General features: G+C 51.9%; 7 non-coding genes and 3 pseudogenes across 7 annotated transcripts; all 10 read right to left on the bottom strand.

Moving 5' to 3' along the window:
- Positions 1 to 363: 363 nt before the first annotated feature.
- Positions 364 to 472, bottom strand: LOC148151263 (5S ribosomal RNA; annotated as a pseudogene).
- A 1,547-nt stretch (positions 473 to 2,019) lies between these two features.
- LOC148151262 (5S ribosomal RNA) lies at positions 2,020 to 2,138 on the bottom strand. The gene has a single exon (XR_015755715.1). It is a non-coding gene; the product is annotated as a 5S ribosomal RNA (ribosomal RNA).
- A 1,546-nt stretch (positions 2,139 to 3,684) lies between these two features.
- On the bottom strand, positions 3,685 to 3,803 carry LOC148151261 (5S ribosomal RNA). Its single transcript, XR_015755370.1, has one exon. It is a non-coding gene; the product is annotated as a 5S ribosomal RNA (ribosomal RNA).
- Positions 3,804 to 5,349: 1,546 nt separating this feature from the next.
- On the bottom strand, positions 5,350 to 5,468 carry LOC148151260 (5S ribosomal RNA). Its single transcript, XR_015756471.1, has one exon. It is a non-coding gene; the product is annotated as a 5S ribosomal RNA (ribosomal RNA).
- Positions 5,469 to 7,014: 1,546 nt separating this feature from the next.
- On the bottom strand, positions 7,015 to 7,133 carry LOC148151259 (5S ribosomal RNA). The gene has a single exon (XR_015756244.1). It is a non-coding gene; the product is annotated as a 5S ribosomal RNA (ribosomal RNA).
- Positions 7,134 to 8,699: 1,566 nt separating this feature from the next.
- On the bottom strand, positions 8,700 to 8,818 carry LOC148151258 (5S ribosomal RNA). Its single transcript, XR_015756470.1, has one exon. It is a non-coding gene; the product is annotated as a 5S ribosomal RNA (ribosomal RNA).
- A 1,546-nt stretch (positions 8,819 to 10,364) lies between these two features.
- On the bottom strand, positions 10,365 to 10,473 carry LOC148151257 (5S ribosomal RNA; annotated as a pseudogene).
- A 1,546-nt stretch (positions 10,474 to 12,019) lies between these two features.
- On the bottom strand, positions 12,020 to 12,138 carry LOC148151256 (5S ribosomal RNA). Its single transcript, XR_015755840.1, has one exon. It is a non-coding gene; the product is annotated as a 5S ribosomal RNA (ribosomal RNA).
- A 1,546-nt stretch (positions 12,139 to 13,684) lies between these two features.
- Positions 13,685 to 13,803, bottom strand: LOC148151255 (5S ribosomal RNA). The gene has a single exon (XR_015755705.1). It is a non-coding gene; the product is annotated as a 5S ribosomal RNA (ribosomal RNA).
- A 1,549-nt stretch (positions 13,804 to 15,352) lies between these two features.
- LOC148151254 (5S ribosomal RNA) lies at positions 15,353 to 15,461 on the bottom strand (annotated as a pseudogene).
- Between the last annotated feature and the right edge of the window lie 565 nt (positions 15,462 to 16,026).

Below are 16,026 nucleotides of genomic sequence, written 5' to 3'. Positions count from 1 at the left end.
CAAGGATAGTGGAATCAAGGGTTATGGAGATAAGGCAGGAACAGGATACTGATTAAGGATGATCAGCCATGATCATATTGAATGGTGGTGCAGGCTGGAAGGGCAGAATGGCCAACTCCTGCACCTATTGTCTATTGTCCGCCTTTCCTGACTGCCACCCGCAGACAGCGTGCAGCCCCAATCCCTTTCTTTCCGCCTTTCTTGCTGATTTTGGCAGCGCTCCGCTCTCCTCCCCTCCGTGTCTCGTGCCTGCAGGAGACTGATGCCAGGCACAGCAGCAGCAGCAAAAATAACCTGCCGCTCCATTGCCTGGCACAAGACAAGTGCAGAGGGGTGACTTGAGCAGCCACTGCTGGCGGAAAAAGCCTACTGCACCTGGTATTCCCAGGCGGCCTCCCATCCAAGTACTAACCAGGCCTGAGTCTGCTTAGCTTCCGAGATCAGACGTTTTCAGACTAGTATGGCCGTAGGCGCTGGCCCCTGCCTTTTCTCCCTACTTCAAGGCGTGCTGGCCAGCCACATTTTCTTTCTTGCTCTTTCTCTTTATCCCCTTTGGCTTTTTTTTCTCTTTTCTTCTTTGCTCTTCCTCCTCCGTGCGTGCTTCCCTCCCTCCGTCCCTCCAGCTGCCTTTCAGCCAGCCCTTGCCCACCAGGCTCCTGTAGTCTCCCACATCCCCACACAGGCCAACTGCAAGCCCTCCCCCTGCTTCATAGGGCCGCAGCCTGCATTCTCTCATCCTTCCACACTCCTCCACCCCTCCATTTCGGAATGCCGGGCACTGACCAGTGGGGTACCGCACGGATCAGTACTGGGACCGCAGCTTTTTACAATCTATCTTCAGGATATACAAGATGGTATTAGCAATAACATTCGCAAATTTCATCAGCTGGGTGGCAGGGTGAAATGTGATGAGGATGTTAGGAGATTACAGGGTGACCTGGACAAGTTAGGTGAGTGCTCAGATGCATGGCAGATGCACTTTCACGTGGATAAATGGATCCTTATCCACTTTGGTGGCAAGAACAGGAAGGCAGATTACCACCTAAGTGGAATCAATTTAGGTAAAGGGGCAGTACAGAGAGATCTGGGGGTTCTTGTACACCACTCAATGAAGGTAAGCATGCAGGTACAGCAGGTAGTGAAGAAGGCTAATAGCATGCTGGCCTTCATAACAAGAGGGATTGAGTATAGAAGCAAAGAGGTCCTTCTGCAGCTGTACAGGGCCCTGGTGAGACCACACCTGGAGTACTGTGTGCAGTTCTGGTCTCCAAATTTGAGGAGAGACATTCTGGCTATTGAGGGAATGCAGCGTAGGTTCACGAGGTCAATTCCTGGAATGGCGGGATTACCTTACACTGAAAGACTGGAGCGACTGGGCTTGTGTACCCTAGAGTTTAGAAGACTGAGAGGGGATCTGGTTGAGACATATAAGATGATCAAAGGATTGGACACTCTGGCGGCAGGCAACATGTTTCCGCTGCGGGGTGAGTGCCGAAACAGAGGACACAGCTTAAAAATACGGGGTAGACCATTTAGGACAGAGATGAGGAGAAACTTCTTCACCCAGAGAGTGGTGGCTGTGTGGAATGCTCTGCCCCAGAGGGCAGTGGAGGCCCAGTCTCTGGATTCATTTAAGAAAGAGTTGGATAGAGCTCTCAAGGATAGTGGAATCAAGGGTTATGGAGATAAGGCAGGAACAGGATACTGATTAAGGATGATCAGCCATGATCATATTGAATGGTGGTGCAGGCTGGAAGGGCAGAATGGTCAACTCCTGCACCTATTGTCTATTGTCCGCCTTTCCTGACTGCCACCCGCAGACAGCGTGCAGCCCCAATCCCTTTCTTTCCGCCTTTCTTGCTGATTTTGGCAGCGCTCCGCTCTCCTCCCCTCCGTGTCTCGTGCCTGCAGGAGACTGATGCCAGGCACAGCAGCAGCAGCAAAAATAACCTGCCGCTCCATTGCCTGGCACAAGACAAGTGCAGAGGGGTGACTTGAGCAGCCACTGCTGGCGGAAAAAGCCTACTGCACCTGGTATTCCCAGGCGGTCTCCCATCCAAGTACTAACCAGGCCTGAGTCTGCTTAGCTTCCAAGATCAGACGAGATCGGGCGTTTTCAGACTAGTATGGCCATAGGCGCTGGCCCCTCCCTTTTCTCCCTACTTCAAGGCGTGCTGGCCAGCCACATTTTCTTTGTTGCTCTTTCTCTTTATCCCCTTTGGCTTTTTTTTCTCTTTTCTCTTTGCTCTTCCTCCTCCGTGCGTGCTTCCCTCCCTCCGTCCCTCCAGCTGCCTTTCAGCCAGCCCTTGCCCACCAGGCTCCTGTTGTCTCCCACATCCCCACACAGGCCAACTGCAAGCCCTCCCCCTGCTTCATAGGGCCGCAGCCTGCATTCTCTCATCCTTCCACACTCCTCCACCCCTCCATTTCGGAATGCCGGGCACTGACCAGTGGGGTACCGCACGGATCAGTACTGGGACCGCAGCTTTTTACAATCTATCTTCAGGATATACAAGATGGTATTAGCAATAACATTCGCAAATTTCATCAGCTGGGTGGCAGGGTGAAATGTGATGAGGATGTTAGGAGATTACAGGGTGACCTGGACAAGTTAGGTGAGTGCTCAGATGCATGGCAGATGCACTTCCACGTGGATAAATGGATCCTTATCCACTTTGGTGGCAAGAACAGGAAGGCAGATTACCACCTAAGTGGAATCAATTTAGGTAAAGGGGCAGTACAGAGAGATCTGGGGGTTCTTGTACACCACTCAATGAAGGTAAGCATGCAGGTACAGCAGGTAGTGAAGAAGGCTAATAGCATGCTGGCCTTCATAACAAGAGGGATTGAGTATAGAAGCAAAGAGGTCCTTCTGCAGCTGTACAGGGCCCTGGTGAGACCACACCTGGAGTACTGTGTGCAGTTCTGGTCTCCAAATTTGAGGAGAGACATTCTGGCTATTGAGGGAATGCAGCGTAGGTTCACGAGGTCAATTCCTGGAATGGCGGGATTACCTTACACTGAAAGACTGGAGCGACTGGGCTTGTGTACCCTTGAGTTTAGAAGACTGAGAGGGGATCTGGTTGAGACATATAAGATGATCAAAGGATTGGACACTCTGGCGGCAGGCAACATGTTTCCGCTGCGGGGTGAGTGCCGAAACAGAGGACACAGCTTAAAAATACGGGGTAGACCATTTAGGACAGAGATGAGGAGAAACTTCTTCACCCAGAGAGTGGTGGCTGTGTGGAATGCTCTGCCCCAGAGGGCAGTGGAGGCCCAGTCTCTGGATTCATTTAAGAAAGCGTTGGATAGAGCTCTCAAGGATAGTGGAATCAAGGGTTATGGAGATAAGGCAGGAACAGGATACTGATTAAGGATGATCAGCCATGATCATATTGAATGGTGGTGCAGGCTGGAAGGGCAGAATGGCCAACTCCTGCACCTATTGTCTATTGTCCGCCTTTCCTGACTGCCACCCGCAGACAGCGTGCAGCCCCAATCCCTTTCTTTCCGCCTTTCTTGCTGATTTTGGCAGCGCTCCGCTCTCCTCCCCTCCGTGTCTCGTGCCTGCAGGAGACTGATGCCAGGCACAGCAGCAGCAGCAAAAATAACCTGCCGCTCCATTGCCTGGCACAAGACAAGTGCAGAGGGGTGACTTGAGCAGCCACTGCTGGCGGAAAAAGCCTACTGCACCTGGTATTCCCAGGCGGTCTCCCATCCAAGTACTAACCAGGCCTGAGTCTGCTTAGCTTCCGAGATCAGACGAGATCGGGCGTTTTCAGACTAGTATGGCCGTAGGTGCTGGCCCCTGCCTTTTCTTCCTACTTCAAGGCGTGCTGGCCAGCCACATTTTCTTTCTTGCTCTTTCTCTTTATCCCCTTTGGCTTTTTTTTCTCTTTTCTCTTTGCTCTTCCTCCTCCGTGCGTGCTTCCCTCCCTCCGTCCCTCCAGCTGCCTTTCAGCCAGCCCTTGCCCACCAGGCTCCTGTAGTCTCCCACATCCCCACACAGGCCAACTGCAAGCCCTCCCCCTGCTTCATAGGGCCGCAGCCTGCATTCTCTCATCCTTCCACACTCCTCCACCCCTCCATTTCGGAATGCCAGGCACTGACCAGTGGGGTACCGCACGGATCAGTACTGGGACCGCAGCTTTTTACAATCTATCTTCAGGATATACAAGATGGTATTAGCAATAACATTCGCAAATTTCATCAGCTGGGTGGCAGGGTGAAATGTGATGAGGATGTTAGGAGATTACAGGGTGACCTGGACAAGTTAGGTGAGTGCTCAGATGCATGGCAGATGCACTTCCACGTGGATAAATGGATCCTTATCCACTTTGGTGGCAAGAACAGGAAGGCAGATTACCACCTAAGTGGAATCAATTTAGGTAAAGGGGCAGTACAGAGAGATCTGGGGGTTCTTGTACACCACTCAATGAAGGTAAGCATGCAGGTACAGCAGGTAGTGAAGAAGGCTAATAGCATGCTGGCCTTCATAACAAGAGGGATTGAGTATAGAAGCAAAGAGGTCCTTCTGCAGCTGTACAGGGCCCTGGTGAGACCACACCTGGAGTACTGTGTGCAGTTCTGGTCTCCAAATTTGAGGAGAGACATTCTGGCTATTGAGGGAATGCAGCGTAGGTTCACGAGGTCAATTCCTGGAATGGCGGGATTACCTTACACTGAAAGACTGGAGCGACTGGGCTTGTGTACCCTTGAGTTTAGAAGACTGAGAGGGGATCTGGTTGAGACATATAAGATGATCAAAGGATTGGACACTCTGGCGGCAGGCAACATGTTTCCGCTGCGGGGTGAGTGCCGAAACAGAGGACACAGCTTAAAAATACGGGGTAGACCATTTAGGACAGAGATGAGGAGAAACTTCTTCACCCAGAGAGTGGTGGCTGTGTGGAATGCTCTGCCCCAGAGGGCAGTGGAGGCCCAGTCTCTGGATTCATTTAAGAAAGCGTTGGATAGAGCTCTCAAGGATAGTGGAATCAAGGGTTATGGAGATAAGGCAGGAACAGGATACTGATTAAGGATGATCAGCCATGATCATATTGAATGGTGGTGCAGGCTGGAAGGGCAGAATGGCCAACTCCTGCACCTATTGTCTATTGTCCGCCTTTCCTGACTGCCACCCGCAGACAGCGTGCAGCCCCAATCCCTTTCTTTCCGCCTTTCTTGCTGATTTTGGCAGCGCTCCGCTCTCCTCCCCTCCGTGTCTCGTGCCTGCAGGAGACTGATGCCAGGCACAGCAGCAGCAGCAAAAATAACCTGCCGCTCCATTGCCTGGCACAAGACAAGTGCAGAGGGGTGACTTGAGCAGCCACTGCTGGCGGAAAAAGCCTACTGCACCTGGTATTCCCAGGCGGTCTCCCATCCAAGTACTAACCAGGCCTGAGTCTGCTTAGCTTCCGAGATCAGACGAGATCGGGCGTTTTCAGACTAGTATGGCCGTAGGCGCTGGCCCCTGCCTTTTCTCCCTACTTCAAGGCGTGCTGGCCAGCCACATTTTCTTTCTTGCTCTTTCTCTTTATCCCCTTTGGCTTTTTTTTCTCTTTTCTCTTTGCTCTTCCTCCTCCGTGCGTGCTTCCCTCCCTCCGTCCCTCCAGCTGCCTTTCAGTCAGCCCTTGCCCACCAGGCTCCTGTAGTCTCCCACATCCCCACACAGGCCAACTGCAAGCCCTCCCCCTGCTTCATAGGGCCGCAGCCTGCATTCTCTCATCCTTCCACACTCCTCCACCCCTCCATTTCGGAATGCCGGGCACTGACCAGTGGGGTACCGCACGGATCAGTACTGGGACCGCAGCTTTTTACAATCTATCTTCAGGATATACAAGATGGTATTAGCAATAACATTCGCAAATTTCATCAGCTGGGTGGCAGGGTGAAATGTGATGAGGATGTTAGGAGATTACAGGGTGACCTGGACAAGTTAGGTGAGTGCTCAGATGCATGGCAGATGCACTTTCACGTGGATAAATGGATCCTTATCCACTTTGGTGGCAAGAACAGGAAGGCAGATTACCACCTAAGTGGAATCAATTTAGGTAAAGGGGCAGTACAGAGAGATCTGGGGGTTCTTGTACACCACTCAATGAAGGTAAGCATGCAGGTACAGCAGGTAGTGAAGAAGGCTAATAGCATGCTGGCCTTCATAACAAGAGGGATTGAGTATAGAAGCAAAGAGGTCCTTCTGCAGCTGTACAGGGCCCTGGTGAGACCACACCTGGAGTACTGTGTGCAGTTCTGGTCTCCAAATTTGAGGAGAGACATTCTGGCTATTGAGGGAATGCAGCGTAGGTTCACGAGGTCAATTCCTGGAATGGCGGGATTACCTTACACTGAAAGACTGGAGCGACTGGGCTTGTGTACCCTTGAGTTTAGAAGACTGAGAGGGGATCTGGTTGAGACATATAAGATGATCAAAGGATTGGACACTCTGGCGGCAGGCAACATGTTTCCGCTGCGGGGTGAGTGCCGAAACAGAGGACACAGCTTAAAAATACGGGGTAGACCATTTAGGACAGAGATGAGGAGAAACTTCTTCACCCAGAGAGTGGTGGCTGTGTGGAATGCTCTGCCCCAGAGGGCAGTGGAGGCCCAGTCTCTGGATTCATTTAAGAAAGAGTTGGATAGAGCTCTCAAGGATAGTGGAATCAAGGGTTATGGAGATAAGGCAGGAACAGGATACTGATTAAGGATGATCAGCCATGATCATATTGAATGGTGGTGCAGGCTGGAAGGGCAGAATGGCCAACTCCTGCACCTATTGTCTATTGTCCGCCTTTCCTGACTGCCACCCGCAGACAGCGTGCAGCCCCAATCCCTTTCTTTCCGCCTTTCTTGCTGATTTTGGCAGCGCTCCGCTCTCCTCCCCTCCGTGTCTCGTGCCTGCAGGAGACTGATGCCAGGCACAGCAGCAGCAGCAAAAATAACCTGCCGCTCCATTGCCTGGCACAAGACAAGTGCAGAGGGGTGACTTGAGCAGCCACTGCTGGCGGAAAAAGCCTACTGCACCTGGTATTCCCAGGCGGTCTCCCATCCAAGTACTAACCAGGCCTGAGTCTGCTTAGCTTCCGAGATCAGACGAGATCGGGCGTTTTCAGACTAGTATGGCCGTATTCAGACTAGGATGGCCGTAGGCGCTGGTCCCTGCCTTTTCTCCCTACTTCAAGGCGTGCTGGCCAGCCACATTTTCTTTCTTGCTCTTTCTCTTTATCCCCTTTGGCTTTTTTTTCTCTTTTCTCTTTGCTCTTCCTCCTCCGTGCGTGCTTCCCTCCCTCCGTCCCTCCAGCTGCCTTTCAGCCAGCCCTTGCCCACCAGGCTCCTGTAGTCTCCCACATCCCCACACAGGCCAACTGCAAGCCCTCCCCCTGCTTCATAGGGCCGCAGCCTGCATTCTCTCATCCTTCCACACTCCTCCACCCCTCCATTTCGGAATGCCGGGCACTGACCAGTGGGGTACCGCACGGATCAGTACTGGGACCGCAGCTTTTTACAATCTATCTTCAGGATATACAAGATGGTATTAGCAATAACATTCGCAAATTTCATCAGCTGGGTGGCAGGGTGAAATGTGATGAGGATGTTAGGAGATTACAGGGTGACCTGGACAAGTTAGGTGAGTGCTCAGATGCATGGCAGATGCACTTTCACGTGGATAAATGGATCCTTATCCACTTTGGTGGCAAGAACAGGAAGGCAGATTACCACCTAAGTGGAATCAATTTAGGTAAAGGGGCAGTACAGAGAGATCTGGGGGTTCTTGTACACCACTCAATGAAGGTAAGCATGCAGGTACAGCAGGTAGTGAAGAAGGCTAATAGCATGCTGGCCTTCATAACAAGAGGGATTGAGTATAGAAGCAAAGAGGTCCTTCTGCAGCTGTACAGGGCCCTGGTGAGACCACACCTGGAGTACTGTGTGCAGTTCTGGTCTCCAAATTTGAGGAGAGACATTCTGGCTATTGAGGGAATGCAGCGTAGGTTCACGAGGTCAATTCCTGGAATGGCGGGATTACCTTACACTGAAAGACTGGAGCGACTGGGCTTGTGTACCCTTGAGTTTAGAAGACTGAGAGGGGATCTGGTTGAGACATATAAGATGATCAAAGGATTGGACACTCTGGCGGCAGGCAACATGTTTCCGCTGCGGGGTGAGTGCCGAAACAGAGGACACAGCTTAAAAATACGGGGTAGACCATTTAGGACAGAGATGAGGAGAAACTTCTTCACCCAGAGAGTGGTGGCTGTGTGGAATGCTCTGCCCCAGAGGGCAGTGGAGGCCCAGTCTCTGGATTCATTTAAGAAAGAGTTGGATAGAGCTCTCAAGGATAGTGGAATCAAGGGTTATGGAGATAAGGCAGGAACAGGATACTGATTAAGGATGATCAGCCATGATCATATTGAATGGTGGTGCAGGCTGGAAGGGCAGAATGGCCAACTCCTGCACCTATTGTCTATTGTCCGCCTTTCCTGACTGCCACCCGCAGACAGCGTGCAGCCCCAATCCCTTTCTTTCCGCCTTTCTTGCTGATTTTGGCAGCGCTCCGCTCTCCTCCCCTCCGTGTCTCGTGCCTGCAGGAGACTGATGCCAGGCACAGCAGCAGCAGCAAAAATAACCTGCCGCTCCATTGCCTGGCACAAGACAAGTGCAGAGGGGTGACTTGAGCAGCCACTGCTGGCGGAAAAAGCCTACTGCACCTGGTATTCCCAGGCGGTCTCCCATCCAAGTACTAACCAGGCCTGAGTCTGCTTAGCTTCCGAGATCAGACGAGATCGGGCGTTTTCAGACTAGTATGGCCGTAGGCGCTGGCCCCTGCCTTTTCTCCCTACTTCAAGGCGTGCTGGCCAGCCACATTTTCTTTCTTGCTCTTTCTCTTTATCCCCTTTGGCTTTTTTTTCTCTTTTCTCTTTGCTCTTCCTCCTCCGTGCGTGCTTCCCTCCCTCCGTCCCTCCAGCTGCCTTTCAGCCAGCCCTTGCCCACCAGGCTCCTGTAGTCTCCCACATCCCCACACAGGCCAACTGCAAGCCCTCCCCCTGCTTCATAGGGCCGCAGCCTGCATTCTCTCATCCTTCCACACTCCTCCACCCCTCCATTTCGGAATGCCAGGCACTGACCAGTGGGGTACCGCACGGATCAGTACTGGGACCGCAGCTTTTTACAATCTATCTTCAGGATATACAAGATGGTATTAGCAATAACATTCGCAAATTTCATCAGCTGGGTGGCAGGGTGAAATGTGATGAGGATGTTAGGAGATTACAGGGTGACCTGGACAAGTTAGGTGAGTGCTCAGATGCATGGCAGATGCACTTCCACGTGGATAAATGGATCCTTATCCACTTTGGTGGCAAGAACAGGAAGGCAGATTACCACCTAAGTGGAATCAATTTAGGTAAAGGGGCAGTACAGAGAGATCTGGGGGTTCTTGTACACCACTCAATGAAGGTAAGCATGCAGGTACAGCAGGTAGTGAAGAAGGCTAATAGCATGCTGGCCTTCATAACAAGAGGGATTGAGTATAGAAGCAAAGAGGTCCTTCTGCAGCTGTACAGGGCCCTGGTGAGACCACACCTGGAGTACTGTGTGCAGTTCTGGTCTCCAAATTTGAGGAGAGACATTCTGGCTATTGAGGGAATGCAGCGTAGGTTCACGAGGTCAATTCCTGGAATGGCGGGATTACCTTACACTGAAAGACTGGAGCGACTGGGCTTGTGTACCCTTGAGTTTAGAAGACTGAGAGGGGATCTGGTTGAGACATATAAGATGATCAAAGGATTGGACACTCTGGCGGCAGGCAACATGTTTCCGCTGCGGGGTGAGTGCCGAAACAGAGGACACAGCTTAAAAATACGGGGTAGACCATTTAGGACAGAGATGAGGAGAAACTTCTTCACCCAGAGAGTGGTGGCTGTGTGGAATGCTCTGCCCCAGAGGGCAGTGGAGGCCCAGTCTCTGGATTCATTTAAGAAAGCGTTGGATAGAGCTCTCAAGGATAGTGGAATCAAGGGTTATGGAGATAAGGCAGGAACAGGATACTGATTAAGGATGATCAGCCATGATCATATTGAATGGTGGTGCAGGCTGGAAGGGCAGAATGGCCAACTCCTGCACCTATTGTCTATTGTCCGCCTTTCCTGACTGCCACCCGCAGACAGCGTGCAGCCCCAATCCCTTTCTTTCCGCCTTTCTTGCTGATTTTGGCAGCGCTCCGCTCTCCTCCCCTCCGTGTCTCGTGCCTGCAGGAGACTGATGCCAGGCACAGCAGCAGCAGCAAAAATAACCTGCCGCTCCATTGCCTGGCACAAGACAAGTGCAGAGGGGTGACTTGAGCAGCCACTGCTGGCGGAAAAAGCCTACTGCACCGGGTATTCCCAGGCGGTCTCCCATCCAAGTACTAACCAGGCCTGAGTCTGCTTAGCTTCCGAGATCAGGCGTTTTCAGACTAGTATGGCCGTAGGTGCTGGCCCCTGCCTTTTCTTCCTACTTCAAGGTGTGCTGGCCAGCCACATTTTCTTTCTTGCTCTTTCTCTTTATCCCCTTTGGCTTTTTTTTCTCTTTTCTCTTTGCTCTTCCTCCTCCGTGCGTGCTTCCCTCCCTCCGTCCCTCCAGCTGCCTTTCAGCCAGCCCTTGCCCACCAGGCTCCTGTAGTCTCCCACATCCCCACACAGGCCAACTGCAAGCCCTCCCCCTGCTTCATAGGGCCGCAGCCTGCATTCTCTCATCCTTCCACACTCCTCCACCCCTCCATTTCGGAATGCCAGGCACTGACCAGTGGGGTACCGCACGGATCAGTACTGGGACCGCAGCTTTTTACAATCTATCTTCAGGATATACAAGATGGTATTAGCAATAACATTCGCAAATTTCATCAGCTGGGTGGCAGGGTGAAATGTGATGAGGATCTTAGGAGATTACAGGGTGACCTGGACAAGTTAGGTGAGTGCTCAGATGCATGGCAGATGCACTTTCACGTGGATAAATGGATCCTTATCCACTTTGGTGGCAAGAACAGGAAGGCAGATTACCACCTAAGTGGAATCAATTTAGGTAAAGGGGCAGTACAGAGAGATCTGGGGGTTCTTGTACACCACTCAATGAAGGTAAGCATGCAGGTACAGCAGGTAGTGAAGAAGGCTAATAGCATGCTGGCCTTCATAACAAGAGGGATTGAGTATAGAAGCAAAGAGGTCCTTCTGCAGCTGTACAGGGCCCTGGTGAGACCACACCTGGAGTACTGTGTGCAGTTCTGGTCTCCAAATTTGAGGAGAGACATTCTGGCTATTGAGGGAATGCAGCGTAGGTTCACGAGGTCAATTCCTGGAATGGCGGGATTACCTTACACTGAAAGACTGGAGCGACTGGGCTTGTGTACCCTTGAGTTTAGAAGACTGAGAGGGGATCTGGTTGAGACATATAAGATGATCAAAGGATTGGACACTCTGGCGGCAGGCAACATGTTTCCGCTGCGGGGTGAGTGCCGAAACAGAGGACACAGCTTAAAAATACGGGGTAGACCATTTAGGACAGAGATGAGGAGAAACTTCTTCACCCAGAGAGTGGTGGCTGTGTGGAATGCTCTGCCCCAGAGGGCAGTGGAGGCCCAGTCTCTGGATTCATTTAAGAAAGAGTTGGATAGAGCTCTCAAGGATAGTGGAATCAAGGGTTATGGAGATAAGGCAGGAACAGGATACTGATTAAGGATGATCAGCCATGATCATATTGAATGGTGGTGCAGGCTGGAAGGGCAGAATGGCCAACTCCTGCACCTATTGTCTATTGTCCGCCTTTCCTGACTGCCACCCGCAGACAGCGTGCAGCCCCAATCCCTTTCTTTCCGCCTTTCTTGCTGATTTTGGCAGCGCTCCGCTCTCCTCCCCTCCGTGTCTCGTGCCTGCAGGAGACTGATGCCAGGCACAGCAGCAGCAGCAAAAATAACCTGCCGCTCCATTGCCTGGCACAAGACAAGTGCAGAGGGGTGACTTGAGCAGCCACTGCTGGCGGAAAAAGCTTACTGCACCTGGTATTCCCAGGCGGTCTCCCATCCAAGTACTAACCAGGCCTGAGTCTGCTTCGCTTCCGAGATCAGACGAGATCGGGCGTTTTCAGACTAGTATGGCCGTAGGCGCTGGCCCCTGCCTTTTCTCCCTACTTCAAGGCGTGCTGGCCAGCCACATTTTCTTTCTTGCTCTTTCTCTTTATCCCCTTTGGCTTTTTTTTCTCTTTTCTCTTTGCTCTTCCTCCTCCGTGCGTGCTTCCCTCCCTCCGTCCCTCCAGCTGCCTTTCAGCCAGCCCTTGCCCACCAGGCTCCTGTAGTCTCCCACATCCCCACACAGGCCAACTGCAAGCCCTCCCCCTGCTTCATAGGGCCGCAGCCTGCATTCTCTCATCCTTCCACACTCCTCCACCCCTCCATTTCGGAATGCCGGGCACTGACCAGTGGGGTACCGCACGGATCAGTACTGGGACCGCAGCTTTTTACAATCTATCTTCAGGATATACAAGATGGTATTAGCAATAACATTCGCAAATTTCATCAGCTGGGTGGCAGGGTGAAATGTGATGAGGATGTTAGGAGATTACAGGGTGACCTGGACAAGTTAGGTGAGTGCTCAGATGCATGGCAGATGCACTTTCACGTGGATAAATGGATCCTTATCCACTTTGGTGGCAAGAACAGGAAGGCAGATTACCACCTAAGTGGAATCAATTTAGGTAAAGGGGCAGTACAGAGAGATCTGGGGGTTCTTGTACACCACTCAATGAAGGTAAGCATGCAGGTACAGCAGGTAGTGAAGAAGGCTAATAGCATGCTGGCCTTCATAACAAGAGGGATTGAGTATAGAAGCAAAGAGGTCCTTCTGCAGCTGTACAGGGCCCTGGTGAGACCACACCTGGAGTACTGTGTGCAGTTCTGGTCTCCAAATTTGAGGAGAGACATTCTGGCTATTGAGGGAATGCAGCGTAGGTTCACGAGGTCAATTCCTGGAATGGCGGGATTACCTTACACTGAAAGACTGGAGCGACTGGGCTTGTGTACCCTTGAGTTTAGAAGACTGAGAGGGGATCTGGTTGAGACATATAAGATGATCAAAGGATTGGACACTCTGGCGGCAGGCAACATGTTTCCGCTGCGGGGTGAGTGCCGAAACAGAGGACACAGCTTAAAAATACGGGGTAGACCATTTAGGACAGAGATGAGGAGAAACTTCTTCACCCAGAGAGTGGTGGCTGTGTGGAATGCTCTGCCCCAGAGGGCAGTGGAGGCCCAGTCTCTGGATTCATTTAAGAAAGAGTTGGATAGAGCTCTCAAGGATAGTGGAATCAAGGGTTATGGAGATAAGGCAGGAACAGGATACTGATTAAGGATGATCAGCCATGATCATATTGAATGGTGGTGCAGGCTGGAAGGGCAGAATGGCCAACTCCTGCACCTATTGTCTATTGTCCGCCTTTCCTGACTGCCACCCGCAGACAGCGTGCAGCCCCAATCCCTTTCTTTCCGCCTTTCTTGCTGATTTTGGCAGCGCTCCGCTCTCCTCCCCTCCGTGTCTCGTGCCTGCAGGAGACTGATGCCAGGCACAGCAGCAGCAGCAAAAATAACCTGCCGCTCCATTGCCTGGCACAAGACAAGTGCAGAGGGGTGACTTGAGCAGCCACTGCTGGCGGAAAAAGCCTACTGCACCGGGTATTCCCAGGCGGTCTCCCATCCAAGTACTAACCAGACCTGAGTCTGCTTAGCTTCCGAGATCAGACGAGATCGGGCGTTTTCAGACTAGTATGGCCGTAGGCGCTGGCCCCTGCCTTTTCTCCCTACTTCAAGGCGTGCTGGCCAGCCACATTTTCTTTCTTGCTCTTTCTCTTTATCCCCTTTGGCTTTTTTTTCTCTTTTCTCTTTGCTCTTCCTCCTCCGTGCGTGCTTCCCTCCCTCCGTCCCTCCAGCTGCCTTTCAGCCAGCCCTTGCCCACCAGGCTCCTGTAATCTCCCACATCCCCACACAGGCCAACTGCAAGCCCTCCCCCTGCTTCATAGGGCCGCAGCCTGCATTCTCTCATCCTTCCACACTCCTCCACCCCTCCATTTCGGAATGCCAGGCACTGACCAGTGGGGTACCGCACGGATCAGTACTGGGACCGCAGCTTTTTACAATCTATCTTCAGGATATACAAGATGGTATTAGCAATAACATTCGCAAATTTCATCAGCTGGGTGGCAGGGTGAAATGTGATGAGGATCTTAGGAGATTACAGGGTGACCTGGACAAGTTAGGTGAGTGCTCAGATGCATGGCAGATGCACTTTCACGTGGATAAATGGATCCTTATCCACTTTGGTGGCAAGAACAGGAAGGCAGATTACCACCTAAGTGGAATCAATTTAGGTAAAGGGGCAGTACAGAGAGATCTGGGGGTTCTTGTACACCACTCAATGAAGGTAAGCATGCAGGTACAGCAGGTAGTGAAGAAGGCTAATAGCATGCTGGCCTTCATAACAAGAGGGATTGAGTATAGAAGCAAAGAGGTCCTTCTGCAGCTGTACAGGGCCCTGGTGAGACCACACCTGGAGTACTGTGTGCAGTTCTGGTCTCCAAATTTGAGGAGAGACATTCTGGCTATTGAGGGAATGCAGCGTAGGTTCACGAGGTCAATTCCTGGAATGGCGGGATTACCTTACACTGAAAGACTGGAGCGACTGGGCTTGTGTACCCTTGAGTTTAGAAGACTGAGAGGGGATCTGGTTGAGACATATAAGATGATCAAAGGATTGGACACTCTGGCGGCAGGCAACATGTTTCCGCTGCGGGGTGAGTGCCGAAACAGAGGACACAGCTTAAAAATACGGGGTAGACCATTTAGGACAGAGATGAGGAGAAACTTCTTCACCCAGAGAGTGGTGGCTGTGTGGAATGCTCTGCCCCAGAGGGCAGTGGAGGCCCAGTCTCTGGATTCATTTAAGAAAGAGTTGGATAGAGCTCTCAAGGATAGTGGAATCAAGGGTTATGGAGATAAGGCAGGAACAGGATACTGATTAAGGATGATCAGCCATGATCATATTGAATGGTGGTGCAGGCTGGAAGGGCAGAATGGCCAACTCCTGCACCTATTGTCTATTGTCCGCCTTTCCTGACTGCCACCCGCAGACAGCGTGCAGCCCCAATCCCTTTCTTTCCGCCTTTCTTGCTGATTTTGGCAGCGCTCCGCTCTCCTCCCCTCCGTGTCTCGTGCCTGCAGGAGACTGATGCCAGGCACAGCAGCAGCAGCAGCAAAAATAACCTGCCGCTCCATTGCCTGGCACAAGACAAGTGCAGAGGGGTGACTTGAGCAGCCACTGCTGGCGGAAAAAGCCTACTGCACCTGGTATTCCCAGGCGGTCTCCCATCCAAGTACTAACCAGGCCTGAGTCTGCTTAGCTTCCGAGATCAGGCGTTTTCAGACTAGTATGGCCGTAGGCGCTGGCCCCTGCCTTTTCTCCCTACTTCAAGGCGTGCTGGCCAGCCACATTTTCTTTGTTGCTCTTTCTCTTTATCCCCTTTGGCTTTTTTTTCTCTTTTCTCTTTGCTCTTCCTCCTCCGTGCGTGCTTCCCTCCCTCCGTCCCTCCACTGCCTTTCAGCCAGCCCTTGCCCACCAGGCTCCTGTAGTCTCCCACATCCCCACACAGGCCAACTGCAAGCCCTCCCCCTGCTTCATAGGGCCGCAGCCTGCATTCTCTCACCCTTCCACACTCCTCCACCCCTCCATTTCGGAATGCCAGGCACTGACACGTGGGGTACCGCACGGATCAGTACTGGGACCGCAGCTTTTTACAATCTATCTTCAGGATATACAAGATGGTATTAGCAATAACATTCGCAAATTTCATCAGCTGGGTGGCAGGGTGAAATGTGATGAGGATGTTAGGAGATTACAGGGTGACCTGGACAAGTTAGGTGAGTGCTCAGATGCATGGCAGATGCACTTCCACGTGGATAAATGGATCCTTATCCACTTTGGTGGCAAGAACAGGAAGGCAGATTAC

Source organism: Chiloscyllium plagiosum, unplaced genomic scaffold (genome assembly GCF_037043375.1).
Source record: "Chiloscyllium plagiosum isolate Xiang-an unplaced genomic scaffold, Cpla_swu_hap1 HiC_scaffold_3, whole genome shotgun sequence".
Lineage (NCBI taxonomy): Eukaryota > Metazoa > Chordata > Chondrichthyes > Orectolobiformes > Hemiscylliidae > Chiloscyllium > Chiloscyllium plagiosum.
This window is presented reverse-complemented; position numbering and strand designations above follow the sequence as displayed.